At 49.2% G+C, this 21757-nt stretch overlaps 2 long non-coding RNA genes across 3 annotated transcripts; both read left to right on the top strand.

The window, feature by feature from the left end:
* The first annotated feature begins 14016 nt into the window (after positions 1-14016).
* Positions 14017-15319, top strand: Gm36859. Its single transcript, XR_001783591.1, has 2 exons — positions 14017-14584; positions 15077-15319. It is a non-coding gene; the product is annotated as a predicted gene, 36859 (long non-coding RNA).
* A 164-nt stretch (positions 15320-15483) lies between these two features.
* Positions 15484-17231, top strand: Gm46780. 2 transcript variants are annotated; one of them, XR_001783593.1, is made up of 2 exons: positions 15484-15699; positions 17066-17231. It is a non-coding gene; the product is annotated as a predicted gene, 46780 (long non-coding RNA). The 2 variants fall into 2 exon arrangements; XR_001783592.1 differs by having other exon boundaries at positions 15484-15942.
* The last annotated feature ends 4526 nt before the right edge of the window (positions 17232-21757 follow it).

The following is a 21757-nucleotide window of genomic DNA, read 5'->3' as shown; positions in this document are numbered from 1 at the left end:
ATCATTACAATCCACACAGGTGTGTCCCATTCTCCATACTTTATATTATATGTTTTGCAGTTACCCTAGGGGTGCTGTGGGTAGAACCCAGTCGCTTTCATATATCTGCTAGGCAAGCACTCTATGACTGGTTTGAACCCTAGCACTCCCAAAACTTCTTCTAGTGCAACACAAAAACGTTTTTAGATTGTCATAAAGCAAAAGTTTGTCAGGGGACAGTGGCTGTGACATCGTGTGTAAAATGCAGCTGACAGGTTGGGGCATGACCTAGGCTAGCAGAGGAATCAAGTCAGGACCCTGCCTGTTCCTCCTCAGCACAGCGTGGGACCCTGGTCTGTCTGCTGTGATCCCTGCGGGACTTCTAGGGCAGGGCAGGAAAGGAAGCACACGCCCTTGTCTTCTTTCGGGGATTTCAAAGAGCAGTCCGGCCCACATGCTTCCTACCTCAAATTCCAAACGCGTGAGGAAAAGCAGGCTTAGAGCCGACATCCTTCACAGGCAAGCCTGCTGGTCTTTCTGTGGGGAGGACTCGGGCCTCCTTGTCCACCGAGAATCTAGCACCCAGGAGGGTGACCTCACTCGGAGAACCTTTGACTGGCTGGTCTTCCAGCAGCACTGGAGTCGTGGGCACCCTCAGCCACACCCAGCTTCTTATGCGTGCTGCCTGTTCAAACTCTTAGCCACTGAACCATCTCTCAGTCCCTGCAAAATATTGACCGCATGTTGAAATTTAGATATATTAAGTTAAATATAACCCTTATGGGTATCTTGGTTTTGTTTGTACTGTTTTAATAGAGACTAGGTCCCAGTAAATAAGCCAGGCTGGCCTCAGAATTGCTAACTTCCTGCCTCCGTTTCCCTAGACCTGGGATTGCAGATGTGCGCCATCACACCCAGCTCTGGAGCAGAACTTTAATTATTTCTTCTTCTTCTTCTTCTTCTTCTTCTTCTTCTTCTTCTTCTTCTTCTTCTTCTTCTTCTTCTTCTTCTTCTTCCTCCTTCTCCTTCTTCTTCTTCCTTCTTCTTTCTTCTTTCTTCCTCCTCCTCCTCCTTCTTCTTCTTCTTTTTAATTTATTACTTGTGAAGATCCTATTCTGTGAGACATGATCTCACAGCAGACTTCCTGGTCCCCTGGCTCTTTCAATATCTCTGTCCCTGAGCTTTAAGTACAGGCGTTGTGCTGTAGATGGATCCATTGAGGCTGGTCACATAACAGTCAACTGATCTATGCATTTTGACCAGTCGTAGATCTCTGTAATGGTCTCTGTTGCAAAGGGACGTTTCCTTGATCAGGGGTGAGAGTTACACATATGTGTAAGTTTTAGAATGTAGTTAGAAAGTATGCTGGTTTAGTAACGTGTCAGTAGTAGGCTCTCTAAGATCCATGACCTCACGAGCCCACAGACAGCTGTCTAAGGCGTGGTTTCCCTCCTGTTAGATGAGTTACTACCAAGATACCAGTACCACTACCTCACCTTTAAGGATATCTTCCCTAGCTGGGCATGACTGCGTAGGACTGGTTGTCATAGCTGGGCAGGACTGTGAGCTACTTTTCTCCCCTGAAAGCTTGCATAGCACCACTGGCAGTATAAAAGTTAGTACTCAGGAAGGAGTCTTTCAGGCCATATCCAGCTTGTATCTTTCTTGGCGTCTAGGATCTGAAATGCATGGCGTCTTCAGCAATAGGGACGTACCTTCTGCCTCAGGGAGGCCACCAGGGGCAACAGAAGTAGCCTATACAATTTGGGTGGTTTCTTGGGCTACCCTGACCAACAACTGGGACGTGAGTTACTTATGCTTAGTTCTGTCGTTGTCTGTTGTTTGTTTTTATCTATTAAAGCATAATTTTAAAAAGCATTATTAAAGTGAATTCCACCTGCATTACATTTTTAAACATGGGCACTGGAAATGTTTGAATGAAAATGTATCTAGGGCCATTTTATAGACGAAGACACTGAAGGCACAGAGAGTGGATCAGGACAGGAGGCAGCTCCAGGGATCACCACAGTTACACTTTGCAGTTCCTAGGCCTGTGCGGAGAGCTTCCAATTGCTGGTCGTGGTGGGGTGCATTGGAACCTTGCCTCTCTGGTGGAGCCTGCACAGCTGGAGTTCGGGCCCCACCCCTTTCATACAGCCCCGCCCCTTTCTCACAGTCCCACCCCTCTCCCCGACCCCACTCCACCTGCAGCCTCTGGCCCAGGATCCTGTCTCTGAAAAGGGGACTCTCTGCTGGGGGCGTTTGTACTTTTCCTTGCCTTTCGATTTACCTCAACTGCTCTTTGTATGTTCTAGAACACTCCATCCACTTTCTAGTAGATTCTGCATTCTTTCCTTGGGCAAAGCAGTCTAATTAGGAAGATTCTGCAATAGGTGGGAATATTATTAAGGCACTTAGAGGTTCTTAACACCTTCCATGAGCACACTGTCGCCTGTCGCGCCTAATCGCCTTACCGCCATTAGAGTTGCATTAGCAGCCAGACCGAGATTTTGCACTGTGAAAGATCAGTACGTTGAGAAAACTCATAGACTACAGAGCTGAGAGTCACAGCTACAGAGTCAGCTCTACTCTCACTCTTCAGACAGACTCTAGTGTCCTCGATCCCCTCACACTGCCGTTTCACATTCCCAAGCCTGACTTTTCAGTGGGTTTCTAGAACACTGGCCTGAGTGTCTGGACTTGTGCCAGGTAGATGTGGTTCTCCCATTTGCATGCTGGGTAATGGTAGGGCAGTGATGTCATCATGGTTTGCAGACAGTGGCATGGAGGTAGATGCACAACACAGAAGATGAGAGGGACAGGAAGAGATCCTGTCTGCTTGGACCAGAGCAGAAGCCATTCCAGGGATATGGTCTTCTCAAGGTTCCCTCAAGACATGGTGTGTAGTAAGGAAACAGGCTATAGAGTTAGTGTTAACTGTTAACTTCACAGAACCTAGAATCACTTGGGAGACAGGCCTCTGCTTATGCCTCTGGGAGATTATTGTGTTTAATTGAGCTGGAAAGTCCTGCCCACTGTGGGTGGTGCCATTCCCTAGCTGGGATCCTGAGCTGTTAAATAGAGAAAGGGAGTTGGGTATGGCACGTGTCCACTGCTCTCAGCTTTCTGACTTTGAATGTGTTGTCGCTTCAAGCTCCAACTGCCTCCGCTTCCCCACCATGACGGGCCACACCCTGGAACTGTGAGCCAGAATAAACCTGTGTTTCCTTGGGATGTTTTTGTCAGTGTGTTTTGTCACAGCAATAGCAAAATAACTAACACAGGGTCCATGCTTCACGGTGGGGTAAGGAGGGGTCCAAACTGTCTTCTGTACCCTGCCTTAATTAACTACAACCATCTGGCTGCATTCCCACAGGGGTGGAAGAACAGAGAGGCCCTACTGAACTCCCCAAATCATAGACCAGGGCTGCATCTGGCCCGCAGAGCTGGCTCTCCACACTTGATTTATTTTAACTTACTTTAAACTGGTTGCCAAAATTGAAATATCAGGACATTTCACATATAAATCAGGATTCTGTCGTCTTTAACATATCCAGAAGGCTGAGAAGCGCAGCTCACATCCCCGTGAAGGGCACACAGATAACCACTAAGGCCTACACTGGAAGCCCTCCTCTGTGCTAACCTCCCCGTGGGAGGCAGGGGGTGGGTATGGGGGGCTGGCATGGCGCGAGCATGTGGAAACCCGAGTTTGATATTGGGAGGTTTGCTTAATCAATTTTCTGCCTTATTCACTGACGCAGGGTCTCTCCCAGAGCTTGCTGACGTGGTTAATCTCACTGGTCAGCCTGCTTAGGGGATCCCCTATCCTCACCTTCCAAGGCTGAAACTACAAGTGGGACACCACACTCACCCTGTATCGATGTAGGTTTTGAGGATCTGAACTCCGGTCCTCACATTTGCATCGCAAACGCTTTAACCATAGGGCCAGCATTATCCCTTCCCCAGCCCAAGCGTTGGACAGATGAGAACTGAAGCTCAGAGATCACAGGAGAAACCTGCCCCAGACAAGACCGTTGTTAAGACCAGCCCAGACCCACTCCGTGGCCTGGGCTCTAGAACCCCAGTTAGAATCCTTAAACTGCCGGTTCACATGATCTGAGCATGTCCTTCCAAGCAACAATCCCATCCAGAGAGAGTTAGGCCCTGACTCAGACAACCCGGGGATGGCTGCCCTAGTGGCCCCTGCTGCCAAATGCGCATGCTCCGGCCTTGAACGATGACTCTACCTGTGTTCGCTGGCGAGAAAAGCTGTGATAGTTAAGTAGGGAGAAAAGCAATCCACTAACCAGCATTCGTAGTATGGTTCTATTTTTGCTTCAATATATATTTAAACACAGAAAGAGAGATACCCGTGTGTGCAAAGCTGCATAGAAATGAGCCTGGGGGGTGGGGGACAGCAAAATGTTAAAAGTAGCATCGCTGGGCAGTGAGATTCTGGATTCTTTCCACTCTCTTTCTCCTTATAATTTTCTGTTTTGTCTATTTTTTGCCACGAGCATGTACTGCTTTTATATTTGGGGGCGGGTGGAGATTTAAAAAAAAAAGAAATAAAAAAACAACTTAGCTATTTTCACTTTCAGAAATGTGCAATTCACTTTCCGTACTTAGGACAAATCGTGGTTGGTTCTCTAGAGCCACGGGGCGCAGGCAAGGCCCCTGGACCTCGGCTGCTCTGCACTTCCGCAACTGACCGCCAGAGTTGTGAGGGAAGGGGAGGAGCTGTGAGATGCTCCCCCATCTAAAGAGGGTGATTGGGGGCGAGGAGTGGGCAGGGAGGGAGCAGATGGGCGGGTGGGAGGCGTAGGCCTGACTGTGGGGCCGAATGTGCCAAGCAAGGCCCGAGGAGGAGGCTCAGGCTGGTGGTTCTTGCCCATCCACAGCAGCGCACACTCTCTACAAGTCCAGCAGGCTGGACTAAGACTGCTGGGGCGGCCAGCCACTGTCTTCTGTTAAAGCCATTGTCTTCAAGGATAAACTCAAGGACACAGATATTACACACCTAGACAGCCGTTCCAACCAGCGGCCATTGCTCTCATGGCTTGTGTGGTCTGGGTGGTGTAACTAGATGGCCAGAGCTTAGGGATACTTCTGACATTGTTGCCAGACAGGCTGCAGCTCTATGCAGACTACACCAAAGTTCAAAGTCTCTTAAAAGACCCAAGACAGTCTTTTTTTTTTTTTTTTAACTGTGAGCCCTTGTAAAATCAAAAAGTAGGTTACATCCTTCCAGTACATGGTGAAATAGAATAAGTATTTCCATCGTAAGAGAGAGGAATGGGGGCAGAACAAGAAATGAGCAGAACAAAACAAAACCCAACAGAGCAACGCCAAACCCTGTAGCTCTGCGCCAGTGTCCTGAGGACTGTAGAGGCACCGTCTGGGCACCAGTGTGCTTGGACAGGACCCTCCCTACCTCAGTGCAGTCACCTGTAGCACACCTCGTCTCCCTCGTGAGCCACCTCTTCTCCATGATTGTAGACTCCCCCCTACCCCCATGGATATCACATTGTCCTGGTGTCTCCAACATCTTAGGGTCCCCACTGTCACCTGAACTTCACCTTCACAGCCTCACTATACAGTGACCTCCTAGGACCCCCTGCGGGGACGCCAGCCCTACATAGATGTCCTGGCCTCAGACACTTTCCAGAACCTTGGTGCAAGTTTTCATGACCCTTGGATTTGTGTTTGCCTGCGAAACCAAGACCCGTGACAGGTGCAAGACTCTGCTTTCTGTCTGAGATGAAGTTTTGTCCCCTGGAATCATAGCTGCAACACTGTCTGGGTATCTTTGCCACCCAACCAAGGGAAATACTTCCATATGTGCCATTCTGGAGCAGAGATTCTCGGTGGTATTATTCTCATTTTGGGCTCTCTCTTTTCAAATGAATCTACATTTTTTATAAGCGGGAAACCTTCTATGAGTAGAAGTATGCTTATCTCCGTGCAGAGTTCAAGGTTTGCCCTTAATGGTACCTGCTTTATTTAAAACAAAACAACAACAACAACAAAAACAAAAACACCCAACACCCACACTTGTAGCAATCTGCACCCAGTCTGTCTGCCCTGTCAAAGGTTTTAATACCACTCATGCCCACTTCTTACCAAATGGTCCATTCTTCGAATCTCCCTGCTTTGAACTGTCACCATAGCCTCGATAAACACAATGAGCAGCAGCCACGCCACAGCCTGAATGAGATGCTGTCCCTACATTTCTTCTCTCAAACAGTCCAGCTCATTGCTTCTGAGCTCAGCCTCAACCAGATTTTCAGGATGTATAAGGAGGCAGCCACACTCTTCACCAGGACATAAGAGAGTGGCCTTTATCCCAGATTCTGCGTTCTTGTCACACACACACACACACACACACACACACACACAACCTCCTAAGTGCCTTCTCCTCTGCCCACATTTCTCTTGGCATTCCCATCTTCCAGACTCCCACCAGAACAGCCATGATGATATTTAATGGTGTCTCTGGTCGAATCTCCTAACTTTTCCACATTCTGCCTACAAGCCAGTCCCAAAGCCCCATCATAAACCAGCTGGTCAGGTTAGTTGCAGCCACAGCCCCACTCCTGGTAGTAAGTTTCTGTATCAGTTACTTTTCTTATCTGACAGGAACCCGCTTAAGGGAAGGGTTTTATTTTGGTTAATGGGTTTGAGCACACAGTCCTCTGAAGTGTGAAAGGCGTGGGGTTTGAACACACAGTCCTCCGAAGTGTGAAAGGCGTGGCCGACTTCACAGCCTCAGGAAGATGCAGCTGGCACTCCTCTATCTGGATAGACTGGAAAGTGGAGTGCAGGAAATGCTGCTGTTCTGCTCATTTTGTATTCAGCCCAGGACCCCAGCCCCCTGTACAGTGCTACCCACATCCAGGGTGAGGGGCGTACCTCATCCATCAAGCATCTCTGGAAGCATCCTCACAGAGACCCCCAGAGCTGTGTCTCCTAGGTAGCTCCAAATCCAGTCAGGTTGACAGTGAACACGGATGTCGCAGGCTCTAAGGCAGCATAGCCCCCTGAAGCCTACTATTCCTGCAAGTGACCACCAGCAAGACCCTGTGACTCAGAAGTTCCTGGCACTGAAATGGTAACAGAGAAAGGGTGGACGAGGAGGTGGGACAGGCAGAGATGTCGCCTGAGTTAGAGAGGGAGCGCAACTTAGAAGCCCTCACTATTTCAGCATCTGTACATGGAGTGCAACTGAGCTTCAGGCTCTGCCTAGAGAAAAAGGAGAACAATGTTTCTGTCCCAAGTGACAAAGCTGAGGAGATGGGGTACAGCTCTGGGCAGGACAGACACTAAGGCCTTGTCTCCTCCTGGTCAGACTCCTCTCCACTGTGGTCAGGTGACCTGGGGCTTGCTACTCAGCAGCTGAATACAGCGATGCTAGAGGTGAATATACACTGCGTGTCTGTGAAATCCTGCCGGCTGCACACATTCCCACTATATCCTTTCCCTCAGTGGCCTTGGATGAGCCAACAGCCACAGAGACAACATCTTACCAAGAACCCAGGAGGCTGGAGATTGATTCTTTCCTGTCCTACAGTTCAATGTCAGGGAAGCCCACAACCCCGGCACCATCTTGATCTACCTGGTAGAAAGACCTTCATCATCTTGACCCCTGACCCTGACCCTTCACTTAAAGAGCTCAAAGACCACAAGATCATGTTCTATAAGCTGCAAAGTTCATGGTAATTTGTTACACAGCAGGAGATTGCTTATACAAACTTAAAGATTTGCCCAACTTCTCTCTGCTGGGTAGGGCTACCAGAGCTGGCCAATTCAAACACGTGTTGTCCAATTAGTTATAGGTTTCAGTTAACAGAGAACTGTTTTCAATGTAAACATTTCCCATATGATATTTGGCACATACTTACACAAATGCATTACTCATTGCTTAATTGGAAGTCAAATGTAACTTAGTGTCTGGTATTTAATTACCCTACTAGACTCTTGATAAAGATGCCCAACAGATTAGAAAGCTGAATATATGCTATTTCTGCCCACATGGCCTTGTAAGTACTTCCAGGGACCCTAAAAATAATTGTATAGGCGACTTTGGGAAAGTATGGCATGCCTGTACCTTTGTGTGGGTGATTCCCTGCATGTTGGATCTCCAGTACTCCCAGTAGAGGGCTGAAGCCACTGCCCACCCAACCCTCTTCTGTGCTCTGGGAATAAGCCAGCCATGGCCACATAGCTGCTAGAGGCCTGCAGCTCCAGCTCTGGGTGAGTAAGCTACAGTTACCCATGACAGGCATAGGACCCAGTAAATGACAGGGATAGAGAGAAGGAAAGAACAGAATAGAAGGCAGGAATGACAGAAAAAGAAAGAGAAGGAGGAGAACGGAGAGTAGGGAAAGAGGATGCTTGATATCCTCTGCCTCTGCATGTTCGTGCATTGGTGTGCATCCCCCATGGGTACACACACGTGCAACACACACATTCATACGCACGCACACACACATACACACACAATTACAAAAGAAATAACTGGGCCAGCAGGACAGGTCAAGTGAGTAAAGGTACTCGCTGCTAAGCTTGCTGACCTGAGTTAGATCTCTAGGACCTACGAGATGGATGTCCTCTGACTTGACTGTCATACAATTCGGTATATGTACATAGGAGGACAGACACATACACACACAGTACAAATAATTTAAAAACAAAACCAATGTGCCCAGCACCCTGCGATACTTCTGTCCCTTCCAGTCCCCAACTCCCGTTCCAAGGTACCTGTCACTTCACATGCACACTGTATTAGAATTGCTCTGCAGTCCAGATGCGAACCAATCTCATCAGCTTGGTCACCCAAGGTCACTTAACCCAGGGGAGGAGCGGACCCCAGCTGTCACCCTCTGACGTTAGAGTCCAGCCTCACCACTCATTCATGCTCTCGCCAAGTGTGAGCTGGGTGAACTGTGACAGACTGAGAAGGCCATGGTTCTGAGAGGCCACGGTCCTTGGACTGCAGGACATGAACACACAGAGTGTGGTGACACAGAATGAACACCTGTAAGGCGAGGCCAGCTTCTTACCACAGACGAGTGTCACGAGCAAGGGCAGCCCAGCACCTACGGGAACCACCCTCACTGCTCAGGAATGAAGCCCGGAGCACAAGGGTCTGTGTGTGCCTTGTGGGCTGAGGGACTCTGAAAATACCCTGTCCATTTTCTGACCCAGAGTCAGGGCTGGTAGGCACTAGCCTGAAGTGACTCACACACTCACTCCTGACCCAGTCACTAAGCCAGTCACTAGCTGTGGGGAGGGAGTGTTCTGATTGGCCAAGCGTATCCCACACCCCATCCCCAAAGCTGGAATGGTGGGCAAGACCTGGCTCAACCTCCGGGACTGAAGGCACTGATGGTGGTGGTTGGAGCCCCTGAGAAAAACAGGTAAAACAGACGTGGTGCCAGTGGCTTTGTCTGTGGATGGATGACTCCCCTAAACTTCTCTCTACCCCAAATTCACAACTGCATCTCACACCCACAGTCCCAACTCTGCCTGGCAGAATCTGTTTAGAAGTCCCACAGTGTCTCCCAATCAGCACTGTCTCTGTTCCCTCTGCGTAGTGCCCCATAGTGCCCTGGCTGGCCTGGAAACTCAGAGATCTGCCTGCCTTGAGAGTGTTGGGATTGAAGGTACGCACACCACACCCTGAATTTTTCTGGTTCTTAAAACCTTATGCAACTGCAAGTTGGGCCATAGGTGCAGCAAAGACCCCTTGTTACCATTGGGAGCACCCCCACCCAGCAAGTGTCTAGCCTAGCCTATGGGCTTGAGTCTTCAGTGCTCGTGTGACTTTGGGGTCTTGCTGAAAGGCTCTGGCCCTCTGGGATCCACGCTCAGTGGCTCACCAATCGATGACGATGCTCAGCGCCCAGACTTTGTCTTCTCTGAGTGAACATTGTCCAGTAATAGCCATTTTACTGATCCTTGGGATCCAGCAAGGTCTAAGAACCATGTGAATGGGGCCGTTTAGCACATTGCTGCGCTCCCCCAAGTAAGAGGGCATCAGCGTATCCATGGCTTTCTCCAGGAAGCGTCTGCTCATCTCCCATCCTGGATGTGTGCAGTTCCCATCATGTCAGCTATAGCTAGAGTGTCACACGAGCAAACCAGTGGCTGCTGGGAGAGTCAGGTAACAGGAGATCAGGGCCATCAGGATGTGAGGAACCTTCTGGAGGTTACATCAGTGTGTGGGGTCATTTTGCGATGTTGAGTCCATGTGGTGTGCCTAGATCAGAACTTACCTGACTGTACAGTGTTGAGGTGGATGGGGCCCCAGGAACGCTGTTTAAGACAGAGGTGGAATCCAGGTGGAATTTATAGACAGGCAGCAGAGTGGGAGCAAGGGGAAAGGAGGTGCCAAGGGGATCCCAGATCTGTGGACTTAGTGATAGAGGAAGAGGGGGTGACTTAGTCACTGCCATAATGTTGTGAAGAGACACATAACCATGGAGACTCTCATAAAAGAAAGTGCTTAATTGGGACTGACTTGATTTCAGAGTCCATCATCATGGTGGTGAGTGTCACATGGGCAGACATGGTGCTAGAGAAGGAGCTCAGAGTTCCATATCTGCATCCATAGGCAGCAGGAAGGGAGAGCCTGACTTGAGCTCTTGAAACCTCATATCCCGTCCCCAGCAAAGACACTTCCTCCAAATAGGCCACACCTACTCCAACAGGGCCACACCTCCTAATCCTTCCCAAGTGGGGCCACTCCATGATGACTAAGCATAGCATATATATGAGCCTTTGGGACCATATTTTGTTTTGTTTTGTTTTTGTTTGTTTTCCTGTTTGTTTGTTTGTTTGTTTGTTTGAGACAGGGTTTCTCTGTATAGCCCTGGCTGTCCTGGAACTCACTTTGTAGACCAGGCTGGCCTCGAACTCAGAAATCTGCTTGTCTCTGCCTCCCGAGTGCTGGGATTAAAGGCGTGCGCCACCAAGCCTGGCTCTATATGGGCCATTCTTATTTAAACCACCACAAGGGACGTCTTTAAACTCAGAACTTATTTACTCTCTCCTTTCTCTGTTTATCTAGAGACCTTCACCTCACAGAGTCAAGGCCTGGGTGTGTTTCGAATCACTACTGTCCCCCAGTGCAGGGCACAGGACCAGGAACTAGGACTCTGTGCAGTAAATGCAAGCTCTCCACTTGTGTTTCTGTGGGGCACTGGCCACACTGCCCATTCAGCAGTACATACAACACACTAAAGCTCACACAGCTAGCTCAGACAGTAAGGACACATGCCTCCAAGCCTGACAACTGGAGTTGGATCTCCAGGCTCCACATGATGGGAAGAGAAATGGCTCCCACAGGCTGTCCTTTGACCTGCACACATATGTAATGACAAGCACACACACACAATACATAAAAGTAATAAAAGTCTAAAAGCTCACATACACCCAATGTAGAAACACACAAATACAGGCACGATACACAAAACATTCACTTGGCCCATACACACGGTGCAAAGCATGTCACATATAAAACATGAAAACAGAAAGACACATTCAGAGGCACAACATACACAGCACATAAATATACAGACATGTAACACATACATATATAACACACACACACACACACATATACAGAAAGAGCACACAAACATAGCCCACACAATATATTACACACAATAGATAGCACACATGGAACAACACACAATACAAAACCACACAACATAACACACACATATATGCACAGTGCCAACAATACATAGCACATACATACAATAAATATCTGTATACCACACATATGACACACTAGCCAGTGTATACATAACTCCCATTACATGCCATATGTACCACACATACACAATATCAACAATACAGACACATATAACACATATACATACAAAGACATATAAACCTACAAAAAGCATGCTAATATATACAGACACACAGTATACAACATGAAACACACCACATACCACATAACCACATAAAAACACACAGAGATAGACACAGCATACACACCACAGACAATCAGGGATATACATAGCTTACATGTCTGTATCCAAAAGCACACACATATAACACTCACATATGTATAAAACATACATAGCTCACACCACATGTGCAGAAACAGGCACACGATTTCAGATTCTGTACATGTGTGTCTGGTGGTGGCATTTGTCAGGAAAGTGTGTAAAATGACGCTCGGGGTCTAAAAACAATTAAATAAATACCAGCAAGGCCAGAATTAGCTGTGGGATGGGTTTAGCATAGAGATTGGGTACAGCTTGCTCTGAGCGTCCTGGTTTCCTTGGAGACGTTGGCCACACGTTAGCTGTCTTGGGCCAAAAATAAAAGATTTGTGTGAGAGAAGCCACAGGACGTTGCTGTGGCCACTGCTGAAGTATTTGTCATCTGCAAAGCAGACCAGTCTCTCCTCTGGGCACCGAGTGCAGGCACCAGGAGCCCTTAGGTACACAGAGAGTCATGACTGCATGACCCAGCCTGGGGCTACCAAAGTCCTGGTCAGGGATCCCTGCCTGAGGTGGCCCTGTGGCAGGGAGCAAGTCACTGAGCCACCTCAGGTCTCAGAGAGTGACCTTCTGTGCTTAGCAAAAGGGGAAACTCACCCAGACTAAGGACACTGGAGGTGAGCACAGAGCAAGTTTCCAGGACGCAGGAGCCACTTTAACCATGGTCAGCAAGCAGGCCCCTGATCAGTGCACAGAAGCTGCAGGCCTAGGTGGTCAACGCATAGCAGCTGCAGGCCCGCATGGAGTCAACTGCCCATGTTCATGGTGGCTTTGAGCATGCTTAGGAGATGTGAGGCCTGAGAAAGCCTGTGTCTGCCCACCACACCTGTGTGCCCTCCCACCTGTGTGCCTGCCCACCTGCCCAACACACCTGTGTGCCTGCCCACCTGCTCACCACACCTGTGTCTGTTCCTCCAGCAACCCCACAGCCCAGACATCAGTCAGCCTGGTGCAGAGCTCAATGTGACACTGGGGTCCTACATGCACTCTATGGCACCCATGGCAAAGAAGAGCCATAGCTTTCAGCAACTTCCAAAGCAGCATCTAACACTCTAGATGCCCACTAGCGTCTCCTGGAAGCTCTTTACATGACAGGTGCAGGCTGCACCCATAATCAACCAAGTAAGACTTTCTGCTATCAGCCCCCGGGCACCATGTTTGGTGACTCCTGTGGATAACCACATGTGACCTATTTATTGGTCTAACCTGGGAATGGGGTAAGCTTTCTTTGAAAGGCCGGAGAATAAAATCATTTTAAATTCTGTGTGCTGAAGTGTCTTTTTCACAATGTTCCCCTCCAGCACCTAGAAGCTAAAGTTGGAGTGACACACACGGGCTCCCCACAGACATGGCGTCCCCACAGACCAGTCTCACGAGGGCATTTTCTCAAGTGAGATTTCCCTTCTCAAATGACTCTAGCTTGTGTCAAGTTGATATAAAAACTAGCCAGCACACTACAGAGACAAATATCAGGACGTGCTTATGAGAGAATTTCCAGGTGGGTTAGTTGAGATGGAAAACCCCATCCTAAAGTAGACACCAGCACCTCATGGGTTGGGTCCCAGACAAAAGAAAGAAAATGTGAGCTGAGCCCCACATTCTCTCCAATCTGACCGTGGTTGCCTCAGTCTCATGCTGCCAGGACTGACTGTACCCCTCAACGCCGCACTAGGCACAGCCTTCCTCCTGGGAGTTGCTTTTGTTACACATTTAGTAACTAATCAGGGCGAGAGAGACTGTTCAGTGGCTAAGAGAGCTACCTTAAGCTGGGTGTAGGAGCCACACCGTTGATCCCAGCACTTGAGAGACAGAGGCAGGTGGATCTCTGTGAGTTCCAGGACAGCCAGAGCTCTACAATAGTGAGACGCTGTCTTGAAAAGAAAAGAAAAGAAAAAAAAAAATGGTCCCCAGCACCCATGACAGGTGATTTACAACTGCCTGTAACTCCACTTCTGACTTTTGTAGGTATACACCACACACACACACACACACACACACACACACACGAATATCTTTTTAAAGAAAAGTAATGATTACACATACCGATGATAACTTCTCTAAGTATAGAGACATAAAACACAGCTCAGGGACAAATCTAGTTTGTCCTGTCTTGGTAGGCCCCATCAGCTAAGAGTCCAGTGTCGAACATTCTGGAACAATTGGCCACTCTTGACGGCTGTGCCTCGTTCTGTACATGAGTTTCTGTTGCCGGCACTGCCTAATTGTTGACATTTGTTGTCCATGGTGTCTTTGAGTAGTGGAGGCTCCCACTGTGACCTGGAAGGATGCGGCAGCTCCTGGCACCAGAGACGGAGCTGATAGTCCTATACCTTGATCCTCAGCCAGCCGAAAGAGAGACTGAGTCACAGTGGACAGAGCTTGAGCATGAGATCTCAAAGCCCACCCCTACAGTGACGCACTTCCTCCAACAAGGCCACACCTCCTAACAGCGCCACTCCCTATGGCCGAGCGTCTACAGCGGCCATGCCTATTCAAACCACCACAGCGACCATCATTGCATGCTGTGTTCTGGTTCCAAACCTGCCTTCTCTACTAACAGACCAGGGCGCCCACACTCACTGTATGTAAGTTTCCGTGTGTGTGTGTGTGTGTGTGTGTGTGTGTGTGTGTGTGTGTGTATCATTCTTCCCATGCTTACTCCGCGACTCTACGAACGTCAGCCAAGAGCTCTGCCACTGGAGTGTCTCCCCGGTTCCTTCCATGTTTTACATCAGTTGCTTGAGTTCAAATCCTGAGTTTATTCCCCTAGGGTTGTCAGACCCACTTCACAGGGATCTGGGGAGGTCTAGATGGAAGTACAGGGGAAGGTATTAGGGCAGCACATGGCGCACAGTAGGAACACAGGCTGGGTCTCCACCGGCTTTGTATTGTTGCTGCCGACATAGAAAGACACGTGGTGTGGCCCGGTGTCAGTCTCTGTGGAAGCCACTGCCCTTTCTCCAGTCTCCTTCCCAAGCATGTGGACTGAATGACGTCAGGAGCCTCAGATGTCCTTGGCCATGAACATGGAGAGGTTGTGTGGCTGTGTGTACTGACTCGATGGCTCTTCTACACAGAGAACTTCCTAGAAAGAACCCAGCATGCCTTATGCCACAAAGGGAGATCTGTCCGTCTGTCCCTGCAATGCTCGGAAAACACCCCCCAGAATGAACCAAGAAAGCACTGCTGTTGGCTATCCGTTGATGTTGGTGGCTTCCAGGGCTGTGCGTATCTGAGGCAAGTGCTCAGACACTAAGTTACACCCCCAACCCTCTTTATTTGAGGCAGGATCTCATTAAATGGCCCACATAGACCTTGAACTTTTGATCCTCCTGCCTCCCTGCCATTGCAACTTCAACCATAGGCCTGTGCTACCAGCCCAGACTCAAGTCCTCTCTTCTAAAGAAAGAGGCTGTTTCCTACCAGAGACACTTGCAGCCCTGCCGACCTCAGACAGCTGTCTCTCATCTCCCCACACAGGCTGCCCTGGTCACTTTTGGAACCTGGAACCTCACCAAAAGGAGCAGAGGCAAATGGTGCTGTAAACATGGGGTGTGAAGGCCTACCCTCTGGGAGATGACCACACATGGAAATGGCTACTGGAGAGGCCAGCCCCTCTCATCAGAGCGACCCCCACAGCACCTCCACTGAGCCTTCTCTGCGCTGGGCTGGAAGTTGGGGTGACAAGTGAACCAGACAGGTTCTTGTCTCCATAGGGGCTAAGTTGGGTGAGGGAAGACAGCAGGTTCGCGAACAAGTACAGGCTTTTCTTGTACTCCAAGGAAGAAGGAAGACAAGGGGATCCCAAACTAGTCACACTTGAAAGGCTGCTTGAGTGACTTTTCAGGCACTCATCCCAGAACAGAAGCCAGGCCTTGGGAGGAGGCTGGCCACACTCAACACCATGCAGTAGTAAGAGGGAAGACAGGAGGAGATTGTCCAGGTGATGGTTGGCACTCTGAGACCCAGGCATGGGGTGGGGACATCATGTAAACCTTGGGGGCTCTCTCTGGGTCACCTGGAGGTGTTTTGCTGAAAGGAGGCCTGGTCAGTCTCCCAGAAGTCAGTCAAGCCTAATTTGTTTCTCAGCAGGGGAAAGGTGACCTTCTCATTTACAGTCAAGAGGTACAGCTGCTTGGTCATGTTTGGGGTAAAAAGCAGAGGTAGGGTTTTTGATTGAGTCAGGAGCAGGCAGTTTTGGCTTTGTCTGTTTTCTGTTCTGTTCTCAGAAGGACAAAGGTCATATGTGTGTTTGTGTGTGTATATAAGTGTCTCATTTGTGTGTGTGTTTGTGTGTGTGTGTGTGCACGCGCACGTATGCACACTGAGGAGTCCTTTCTGATTTGGGGCCACAAAGCCTCATAATTAGTTCATGGCTGTTTCTCTCCCAATCTGGGGATCCTGAGCCTGGACGCTGAACAACCAAAAATGTTCATTGAAGCAATCAGCCAAGGGTGTGAGCAGGAGATGGGAAGTACTAGGAAAGTCAAACACAGGGGAACCCCCGACAGTGAAGAGGCCACACACACCATCATACCATACAACAACAAGACCCTCACTCGGGCCTTACAGGGGGTGAACCTGAGAGAACACACCGGGAACTAAAGTGGAAACTTCTAGATTCTTTGGAAAGTCAGTTATGTCAAATGATATTTTGCTGGGGCAGACACATGAAAGAATGTTTTCCTGAAGCAGATACAGGTTGAAACCATGGTTTTGTTTTGTTTATTTTGTTGTTTTCTTTTTGGTTTTGTTTTTATTTTTGAGACAGGATTTCTCTGTGTAGCCCTGGCTGTCCTGGAACTCACTCTGTAGACCAGGCTGGTCTTGAACTCAGAAATCTGCCTGCCTCTGCCTCCCAAGTGCTGGGATTAAAGGCGTGCGCTACCATGCCCGGCTGAAACCATGTTTTGATATAGCAAAATCAAACACGTGAAAGGATCCATGATGAAGGAGTACAAATATGATCCCACAGACATGGGAGACAAGCACTGAACGTTGGTTTGGTTTGCTCCACCTCGCTATTCTTTACTAACGACACACATGTCTTGGTTCACCTTACATAGCATTGTTGAGCTCATCTTGTAACACCACCGCCATTGAGAGAAACTCGCCCAAGAACTGCTCATGGGGTTCCTGAAGCAGCTTGCTGCTTCCTCTTCCTCACTTCAGGCAGGCTGGTGAGCCTGGTGGTTTCTTCAGGATTGAAATAAAGATGTTGGTTCTGTGTGGCGTCTGCCTGCCTAGAGGATTGGACTGAAGCTGCTGGGTGGTATTTGGTGTTTGCTACAGGACCAAACTGCTGCCGAGGAGGATCAAGCTCACCCCCAAAGAGCTATGCTCAACAGGTCTGCTTCCCCCATCCTAATAACTTTTCTCTTCCACTGCCTCTCCTGGGGGGTTGGTTAAAGGAGAGGTTGAACCCTTATTAGAAGTGGGTTGCAAAAAAATGTATGCCTACGGGGACCTACCTGCCTATGAACATACCCACAGGGAAGAATTCAGAATCCTGACCACTACGGCCTCAACATCAGGAGTCATTGGAACTTTCTAGAAAGTTCAAGTAGACATGTCTGTTCTTTTTTTTTTTTTTTTTCTTTTTAATACAGCCTGCTCTTTTTTTTTTCTTTCTAGGATTTATTTATTTATTTATTTATTTATTTATTTATATGTAAGTACACTGTAGCTGTCTTCAGACACACCAGGAGAGGGCATCAGATGTCATTACGGATGGTTGTGAGCCACCATGTGGTTGCTGGGATTTGAACTCAGGACCTTTGGAAGAGCAGTCAGTGCTCTTAACCTCTGAACCATCTCTCCAGCCCCCTATGTCCTGTTCTTTGAACTGGATTCAGGTGGCATTGCACCGCACACTCTAGAGTTGTTCACCGTGTTGACAGGGAACCAATGGCAGACAGGGATGGCATTAGGGGTTGCTCCTGTGAACCAGAGTTCCCACCTAACCTACAGCTACAGTAACCAAACATTGTGGTGGTCTCTCTGAGCCCTGGGGAGACAGCCCTCACCGGAGCCCCATCCTGGCTAATGTTCTTAAAGATGTTGCCCAAGCATGGGGCAGTGTGGACTCTGTCATACAGGGCTCTGCCCTCAGAAGGGCTTTGGTCATTGCTGTCACCAACTTAAAGTCCTTCCTTGCTTCCTTCCTTTCCAGACAGGGTCTCATGTCTCTCAGACTAACATTAAATTCACTATGGATTGGAGAATGACCTCGTTCGTACTCCTGCTGCTCTGGAGCACTGGGACTAGTGGTATGAGCCACCATGTCGGTTTTTATTGTTCTGGGGATGGGACCCGTGACATGTGTACACTAGGTGAGCACTCTTCCTGTGATTTCTGAAGAGAGCCCAGGTTGTTTTTGGTGTACAGAGAACCCCCGGTTTCTAGACTGTTCTGTGGAAGAGTGACACACTTGTGCCTCTAGGAGCTCAAAGTTATAGAAGCTACGAAACAGGCCGAGTTCGCTCCAGGTAAGAAAAACATTGGTTTTCGGCATCTGCTCTGTTCGAACCCTCCAGGAGAAAGACAGGAAGCCACTGTGGAGTGTCTGCTGTGTGCCAGGCACTGGGCCACACCCCCCATTCTCCTCCCAATAAACCAGGAGGACAAAAGCAAAACACTTACTTAGCAGAGAGAAAAATCAAGGTTCCACAGGGTGTTGCCCCAATGCACGGATGCAGTTTCTATAGCCAGTTACGGCTCTTACATGTTCCAGCTGCCACCAATGTGACACCAGGGCCCAGTGGACATTCTGAGATTCCCCGTCCAGACAGAGGACAAGGCGACAAACTGAAGACAGTCACAGCCTGCCCCTGCAGAAATGTCTGTACTACCAGCAGTCTTTTTTCTTAGGGACTAAGGGACAAACTTATCCAGAGGCACTCAAGATGGAGGAATGGAGATGGATAGGTATAACAGTTAAGTTTGGGCAGTGGTACCTTATTGGAAAAAGTAGCCCTGGTTAGCCTGGAATTCAGTATGTAGAGCAGGTTGTCCTCAAACTCACGGAGATCCACCTGCCTCTGCCTCCTAAATTCTGGGACTAAAGGCATGCAACCACCATTCCCAGCATGGAAAAAACTTTTTTTTTTTTTTTCTAAAACCATGCAGGCAAAATGCAAAGCATGTGTGTAGACTGTCCCCAGCCACCAGCTGGTGACTGCCAACTGACACTCCCGTGGTCGGGAATGACAGGCTGTGTGCCGGTCATGTGTCCAGCATAGAATAGCTCTGCACAGGCCTGGCCTGTGGACAATCTGAATCTGGGGAGAGTGGGCGGCTCAGCGGCAGGCAGACAGATTCACATTCCCCCCGGACCATCACCACCCAGCAGAACCTGGCAGTTCCAAGCAGCTGCTTTCTCATGTCTTCATAGCTCAGGCTGAATCATGAGGACGTTTCCTGAGGCCCTAAAAATGTAAAGCAATACGGTGGTTAAGATCAAGGGCACGGGCTTGTCCTGTTGGCACTCCAGAGAATTACAAGTTCAAGGCTCCTGGAACTACTCAAAAGAAGGGCTTGGTGAAGGCCAAAAGCCGTTCCTGGGTCCTCAGAAATCCTTCATGATAGAAACAGGCTCAGCTATGCTGAGTCACCTGGCTGGGATCCTACGCCATCCTGAGGGAGATGGTACCCACTGGAAGGAGCAAAGTCCGGAGGTGCCTTGGGCTGTCCTGCCATCACTCCTGGTATGCTTCTTCCACTGGTACAGAGGACCAGCAATTACATCCAATTGAACTGGCCTCTCTCAGAATCAGAACTTGGGATTGGTCCTTCCCTGGGATGTCATCAGGGTCTGGCACCCCAGCCTTCTTAAGGTGTCTTCACCTTTGTTACAGGAGCCACCCCACCGGGAGAAGAGGCTGCGCTTTAGCACAGTTAAGTTGTCTTTAGGTTTTTCTTTGCTGTGTCCTAGAATTCCTGGTCATCCTCCCTCCACCGTCCCAGGATTAGAATTACAGGCTGTACTACCATGCCAATTTTATGCATGACTGGGGATTCAACCCAGGGCTTTGAGCTGCAAGCCCTCTACCACATTTGTTTATTTATTAATATTTATAAAGATGATGATGATGGTGGTGATGATTCTCCTTCACACCTGGCTAGCCTGGAACTTGCTATGTAGACCAGGCTAGACCCCAGGCCTTTGTACATGGTAGGCAAACACTCTCCTACTTATCTATTTATTTAACAGGCTGGCTTGGAACTTGTTTTCCAGACTAAGCTTGGCCTAACTCACAGAGATCCTCCTGCCTCTACCTCTAGAATACTGGGATTAGAAATGGGGGCCACCATACCCTGCCTACCCTTTACCACCTTTGAAGTTAACGTTTGTCATAGAAAACAGAACAAACACACATTTAAGGGAATAATTCTCATTAGTCGCGTTATTTCTTCCAATTTTGTTTTATTCTGCTTGACACAGGGTCTTGGCTGGCCTGGAACTTGCTGTGTAGTAAAGGCTGACCTTGAATTCTTGACCCTCCCTCTCCCTCCACTCTCGAGCCCTAGAAGACAGGTACGCACCACCACACCCAGCCTGCAGCTTTATCTTTGCCTTTGTTTATTGAACTATTCTACTAGGGCCTACCCCACACCCTTTATCTTAATTTTTTTTCTTTTACAAAAGAATAGAATCAGCATTCTTGACTTTTGAGGAAGATAGGAAGCTTTAGTCAGGGCCCTGCGTCTGTCATTTTTCCGGAGGAGAGGGGTGGTTTGAAACAGGAATTCACGTGGTGTCTCCAGGTGGCCTAGAACTCTCTACCTAGGCTTACATGAGACCTGCGAGAATCCTCCTGCCTCCAGCTCCAGAGAGCTTGGATAGCTGGCGAGTCGGGGCAGGCCTGTCCACAGCACAGAGCTTCCCTCCTCCTTCATCGAGCTGTTCTTTACTGAGCCCCGCCTTGGGCTGGGCACTGTGAGGAGCCCCTCGGGCAGTAGAGGGCAAAGCAGAAGCCACACGCCTGTTTTATAACGCAGCACCGGTTTCTCTGTGACAGTAGAGTCTGGGTAGTCTCTCCCAAACCCTGCGGTGACGGAGGGCAGCGTCCCTTTGCGGGAAGCTCCTGCTGCAGCTGCAGTGCCTGGCCCGTTGACCTGGCACCACCCTCGAAGGGAGAAGGGGCGGTTGGGGGGGGGGGGGGCGCCATGGTGCCTGATTCCTCTGGTATTCCGGAGGCCTTGGGAACATCTAAGCTGCTATTCCTGTGACAGATACTAAGGACAAGCAGGGACAGCCAGCTGGGGCTAAGGACACAGAGCAAAGCACATAGCAAACACAGGAAAGATGCCATGAAGGCGAGAGGGAACCTGGGGCTTCGTGTGTCTTATGTGGGGCTATGAGCCTCAGAGAGACTTCTCCAAAGCATCTGCTAGCCAGCCAGGCCTGGCCGTCCTGTGTCACTCCCCACTGGGTCCTAACAGCGGCCCTGTCAATAAGTGGCACATTTTAGAGCTCCTGTTAAAAGAGGAAACTGAGGCCCAACATCTCCAATTAAGGCCACACTGTTAGTCGTAATAACAGATCCTTATAGCCTCACAATTCTGGAAACTCAGAATCTACATCTGGGAAAGGAGCCCATGAAAGTGTGAGCCCCTCACAGGGTGAGCTCTGGAGAGGCACAGCCCGAGAGACAGAGCTACGGTCACTATACCGTCCCCTGAGCCTGGTGCAGAGTCTGGTACGTGATACAGCCACACCACGGTTTGTTGCTGGCTGCCTTTGCATACTTGAGCCC

Source organism: Mus musculus, chromosome 2, assembly GCF_000001635.26.
Source record: "Mus musculus strain C57BL/6J chromosome 2, GRCm38.p6 C57BL/6J".
NCBI classification, from domain to species: domain Eukaryota; kingdom Metazoa; phylum Chordata; class Mammalia; order Rodentia; family Muridae; genus Mus; species Mus musculus.
The sequence above is the reverse complement of the archived record's forward strand: the minus strand, read 5'-3'. Positions and strand labels throughout refer to the sequence as shown.